This window comes from Bos grunniens, chromosome 2, assembly GCF_055505025.1.
Source record: "Bos grunniens cultivar Pamir isolate PY7600 chromosome 2, Bosgru_T2T1.0, whole genome shotgun sequence".
Lineage (NCBI taxonomy): Eukaryota > Metazoa > Chordata > Mammalia > Artiodactyla > Bovidae > Bos > Bos grunniens.
The window spans coordinates 16506138-16512137 of record NC_141166.1 but is presented as its reverse complement, the minus strand read 5'-3'; the positions used below and the strand labels follow the sequence as shown (position 1 = coordinate 16512137).

General features: G+C 47.6%; 1 protein-coding gene across 7 annotated transcripts in view; it reads left to right on the top strand.

Annotated features, from left to right (window-relative positions):
* The first annotated feature begins 561 nt into the window (after positions 1-561).
* Positions 562-6000, top strand: part of PHC2 (polyhomeotic homolog 2) — a 113540-nt gene continuing 108101 nt past the window's right edge. For 3 of the 7 annotated variants that reach the window (XR_015140103.1, XM_086335215.1, XM_086335219.1), the window contains exon 1: positions 570-689. The gene's annotated coding sequence lies outside the window, so the exon portion shown is untranslated. Of the gene's footprint in view, positions 690-899; positions 1524-6000 lie in introns of those variants that run through there. The other 4 variants (XM_086335218.1, XM_086335220.1, XM_086335217.1 and 1 more) reach the window with 3 other exon arrangements.

Genomic DNA, 6000 nt, shown 5'->3' with positions numbered 1-6000 from the left:
GAGGATTCTTCCAGCTGCTTGGTATACCTGGAATTGTGAGGAGGTGCTGGGAGACCCCTACTGGAGAAAATAACTCAGGGGCCCTGAAGTCAGAAATGGGCTTCAATCTCTAGTTTTGTCATTCAGTGTGCCTCTGTGACTTTGGGTGAGTGATCTACCCTCTCTGAGCCTCCTCTTTCCCTTCTACCAAGTGGGGTTACAGACATCACAGGGTTATCCAGGGAATCATATTCTGCAGAAAAGTGTTAGACCCATGGTAAACGCACGATAAATGTCTGCTGAATCTGAATACTTCTGAGAGGAGCCAAAGGAGCCAAATTCAGCCCCTCGCCTTCCACGGGGTGGGAAATGTGGGGATGCCTTCACACCAGCTCAGGTAGTGAAGATGCTCTGTGCCTCCCCCCTTCACCCCCTCCCTCTCAGACGTTGTCATGGCCACCGGTTCAGGCCCGGAGCAGCACCTAGGCGTGTTCAACCCAATCCCCGCCTCTCCACAGTGCCAATTGGCTGGAGAGGCCACGTGACGCACGCTGGTATGCTAATATATGGTAATCGCCCCCACGCCCCTCCTCCCCAGGCCTTGGCCGAGTAGCCAGCAGGGTGCGCGGCGCCGAGCCGAGGGGGCGGGCTGAGGGGCGGCCCCGGGGAAAGAGCAGCCAGGTGGAGGAGGAGCGCGAACGCGACCGCAGGTAACGGGCGGGCGCGTGCGCGCTGGGGCCAGCTCGCGGCGGACTGGCATCGCGCGGGGCATTCCGGCCGCCGCGCTACCGGCTTAACCCTTTGGGCACCCAGCTGTCAAGGCCGGGCCGGGCCGGGCTGCGCTGGGCGGGGCATTGCCGTGGGCACCGGCAGGCAGGCGGCGGCGGCCTGACCTGGGATCCGCGCCGTGGGGCCCGCGTGGGGGCCGAGCAACCGGGCGAGCGGATCGACCGGCCGCCGCACGCCCTGGGGGTCGGGACGCAGCCGGGCGAGGACTGCGGGGCAGCTCTGGGGCCGGGACTCGCGGGGGGCTGCGGGGAACCGGCTGGAGTACCCGCACTCGCGCGGTTTCTCTGGGGGGGGGGCCCGAGTCCCCCGCCCCCCAACCCCCACCGCCCAGAGGCCCGCGCCTGAGTAGCCCGTGGCCTTGCGCGGCCTGCGTCTACTCCGCGCGTCCCGCGGAGTGGAGGAGACCTGGGGGTCGGGCCTGACCTCGGCGCTCCCTCCCAGCCGCGGCCTGACAGCCCAGCCGCCGGCACTTTTGACCCGGAGTCAAGCTGGGGCCCCGGTGGGACGAAGGCAAGAGCGGTGCTTGGGGGGCACCAGCCAAGGGACCTGGGGATTGTCGGTGCTGGGAGGAGCTGACAATCCCCTAAAGGAAAAGCAGGCCCCCCAAGATTTGCCAGGTTTCAGAAGGAGGGATGCCCAAGAAAGGCACTGGGCCCTGGTTTTCTGTGCTGGGTGATGGCCTGACACTCATGGGAAAAGGTCACTGCTGGACACCTGGATCGGGTCTGTCATGTCCAGAGGAAGCGGCTGTTTGCGTGAGTTTCTAACAAATTTCTTATTAGGCCAGGATTAAATTTATCTTCCTCCCTCACTCTCCTATTAGGTCTGCTAGAGAAGTGTGTTTTTTTAATTACCCACCACCACCAGTTCACTAAGAATGGTGGCAGCTTTAGGCTTACAGTGTAATTTAGCTTTCACTACAATGGAAATGGTAGGATGGGCCGTGTGCCACTAATACTAAGCTTGTCCTGGGAGCTTCTTGGAAGTGGTGGGGGGTGGGGGCGCGGGAAGACGGCTATTTCTCTCAGTAGTGCAGATGACCGGTGATATCAATAGAATTTTTTTATGAGTCTAAAGTCCTTTCTTCTGAATCAAGGGAAAGTGCAATTACACATGAAAAGTACCAGGACCCAATTTGATTTTTGCAAGTGAAGTGCAAATTTCACTTTCATGTTGCTCTTGATGTCTTTTATCACACAATAACAAACTCTTGCTGTTTGCCAGGCACTCTGCTATGTCTTGGGGATGCAAAGATGAATAAGATAATTAATCCTTGTCCTCAGAGAAGTAGTAGGAGAGACAGAAATAAAATTGGCAGTTGAAGTGGTAACAGCATAATAGATGTGTCGATAAAGAAGCACAGAGGAGGGAACAGATAGCTGTGTGAGATGATCTGGGAAGGCTTCCCAGAAAATAACACGTTTAAGTAAGGTCTTGAAGGATGAATAGGAGTTTGCCTTGCAGGGAAGATTGGAAAGAACAGAAAGAGCAGCCAAAGCAGAGGAAACTGTGAATATAGATGCTTTAGTTTAGTTTAGTCTAGTCACTCAGTCGTGTCCGACTCTTTGCGACCCCATGGACTGTAGCCTACCAGGCTCCTCCATCCTTGGGATTTTCCAGGCAAGAGTACTGGAATGGGTTGCCATTTCCCTCTCCAGAGGATATTCCCGACCCGGGGATCGAACCTGGGTCTCCCATATTGTAAGCAGACGCTGTACCATCCGAGCCACCAGGGAAGTCCTAGAGGCTTTAGGAGTATGGTATCTCTAGGCAACAGCTTTAATGCAGCCATAGCCTTTTTCCTTTCTTGACAAAGTAACCTAGAGTTTCTAATTCCCACCACAGTTTCCAGTGATAGATTCCATCTTGTTGATCTTCTCCCCCGCATTTTTCCCTCATCATTTTTTTGAGCTTCACTCCTGGTCTCTATCACTCATATCTTTCCAAGAAGGGTCCAACCATATGAAGGTGGGAAAGGAGTCATTTGCTATAGCTCCAAGGTAGAGGATTGGAACACTGGGCATAGATGTGATGCTAGAGTCACCATCCCAGGAGGGCAAGTCTAAACTATACAGTCAGGGAGCAATACGGGTCATACCCAGGGAAGCCATGCTGAACGTCCAGTCTGTGAGGTCAGATTTGTGAGACCTTGAGAAGTGAGTAATCAGATGAGAGGCTGGAAGGAGCTGGACTGTGATGTGGGTCAGGACAAACAGTTTGGGACTGAGACCATAAATCATGCAGAGATGATAGAGCCTGCTGTTAGTGGTCCAGCCCTGGAGAACAGAGTTGGATCTGACAGCCTCAAGCAACTGAAGAAAAGGGCACCACCATCTCTTCAGTAGAATATTTCCAGTACTTCCTTCTTTCTGTTCTTACTTCTTTTTACTATTATCTTACTATTATCCTCTTTGATCCAGTTTCCACCCATGATTCACTTTGATTAGGCTTCTTTTACTGAGGTCTTAGCTACCAGAGCAGAGAAAATCCTGTTCTGCTGCCTTAGCCTCTGCTTCTAGAACTGTAAATAGTCCATTTTTCTCTCATAAGCCATCAACTTAGCCAGCCTGTTTTTACTTCCTGCTCCTTTGGAAACAGAGGAAGGGTGGGCCCAGCATTGGTCAAGTAGACCTCATCCCCAAAACTCACCTAATGTTTGACTCAGAGAAGGGGCCTTTTAATTTTGCTGAAATCAAAATTTATTTTTAGAATGGAACATGGTGAATTTTTGGCAAATCCCCCTCTTGAACTCTAGTACAGATCAAGCCTCATAAAGAACATGACACTGGGTTGATACGCTTAATTTGCTCTGCTGAGATTGACAATTCTGTAAGTGCTGAGACTCACAGGTGCTACTTAAGCAATCTTCTCAATCAGCATGTTTACTGAGCACCTGCTTGTGTGTAAATACTGTGCTGTATTTGAGCTTTGGAGGAGACAGGAAAATGAAAGAGGTGCTATAGTCCAGGGGTTACTTTCAGCTAAACAAGGATCTGGATCCCAGTTCTAGAAGTTACTTGCTGTGTGACTTGTGCGTGTTATTTGACCTTGTTTCTTTGTGTGTAATAATGCCACCTACTTTATAAACTTGTGAGAATTCAGTATAAAGCATACTTCCGTAAATTTTCAAAGTACTAAACGTGTGATATTATCAGAATTGCAAAAAGAGATCATTGTGGACTATGATTATCAAGGAAGGCTTTTTTTCAGAGATACGGTGGATTTTTTTATATACAGAGAAGGAAAGTGGGAGGGATTTCTAGACAGGAGAAAATATGTTCATAAAACACAGGACTGGAGCATGGAGGAAAGTTTTCAGGGGTCAGTTGATGAAACTGACCAATGTGGCAAGATCAGAAGATTTAACTATAGATGTTGTAAGATTGGAAGTGTTGATTGAAGCCAGATTTTTTAAAATTTATTAATTTTTTAAATTAAAGAATAATTGCTTTACAGTATTTTGTTGTTTTCTGTCTGAAACTAGATTTTAACAGGCATTGAATGCCAAACTAAGGAGTTAGGGCTTTATCCTGTATGATGGAAAGCCTGAAGATGTTTGGTTGAGGAAATGGGGGTTATAAAAGTAGTATGTTAAGAAGACTCTCAACAACAGTGTATAGAATAAACTTTAGAAGGGGTAGAAAGAGAACTGTACAACCAATTAGCTGGTTATTTAAATCGTTCAGATGTGAGGGGAGAAGGAATTAAATTAGGACGATGGCAGTGAAAATAGAAAGAGGTAGGTTCAATAAGTGTTATAAAGCAGGGGTCCCGAGGCCCTGGGCTGTGGTCTATTAGGTCAGCTGCACAGCAGGCAGTGAGCAGCAGGTAAGGGAAAGAAGCTTCGTCTGTGTTTACAGCCACTCCCCATCACTCACATTACCGCCTGAACGCTGCCTCCTGTCAGATCAGTAGTGGCATTAGATTCTCATAGGAGCTTGAACCCATCTGTGAACTTAGCATGTGAGGGATCGAGGTTGTGTGTTCGTTATGAGAATCATCCTGAAACCATCCCCTGACCAGCCCCGGTCCATGGAAGAAGTATCTTTCATGAAACTTATCCCTGATGCCAAAAAGGGTGGAGACCACTGTTATAAAGGAAGCATGAACAGTACTCTGACTGATAGATATGGAGAACAAGAAGGAAGGAAGAATCAAATATAGCCTTGAACTTGAGTGACAAGATCAACAGAAATAAGGCAGATGGAAAGAAAACTCAGTTTGGGGGAGAAGAGGAAAAGCTAAGTGCTAGATATCTTGAGGTGATACTGGAATTTATAAGTGGGTACATCCCCTAATTATTTGGAAGCTGGTGGGGGAGGCGCTAGTGTTCAAAAGAGAGAAGTCAGGGAGTCTTATATGTAGGAGATCATTAAAGCCATGTGATTAGCGTAGTTCCCGCTTGATTCTTAGTGGCGTGACAGCATTGAAATAGAGGCGTAGAGGACCAAGGCTAAGCATGGAGATTGCCCACATTCAAGGAGGTAAGAAGAAATGGGGCCAGTATGGTGGAAAATAAGGAATATCACAGAAACAAGAGAATCATCTAATTTATTCACCCCACAAACCCGATAGATACCTATCAGACATGCTGTTGGCCATGAGGGTATAGTACTGTAGAAATGAAGCAAAGAGAGGGTTTCAAGCTGAAGCGATTGATCAGTATGAAATTTTACATAAAAAGTGGGAAATGTCCATTCTATTTAGTGAACAAGAGTCATTAGTAGCTTTTTAAAAATAACCTCAATTTTGTGGAGGATAGCCATAGGGCTGTTAAATACCAGATTAAAGAGGATGGGGGCATGAGATGTGGGTAAGAAATGGAGACAGCGTGTATTTACCTTCTGCATGTTTGGCAGTAAAAGGAAAAAGAAATAGGGAAGAGATTAGAGAAGGCGGAAGAGTCAAACAGAAGATTTGCTCTTCCCTGTCTACTTCATTATTTTAGTTGTCCTGAAATATCATTTTCATTCTTTCATATCCTTAACAGCAGTTCAGCAATTCATTTCTTAAACTTACTGCTTTGAGAATTACCTGTACCTTTCATTGAACAATAATAGATAGCTACCATTTATTGAGTGCTTACCTGTGTTAAGCACCTTGTATACATTCTATTCATTATCCCATTTAATCCTCACAGTACTGAACTGCAACCATACAACCTACTAGAAGCATGGAGAGGCCAAGTGAATTGCCTGATCGCATAATTAATGAGGGGCAAAGATGGGATGT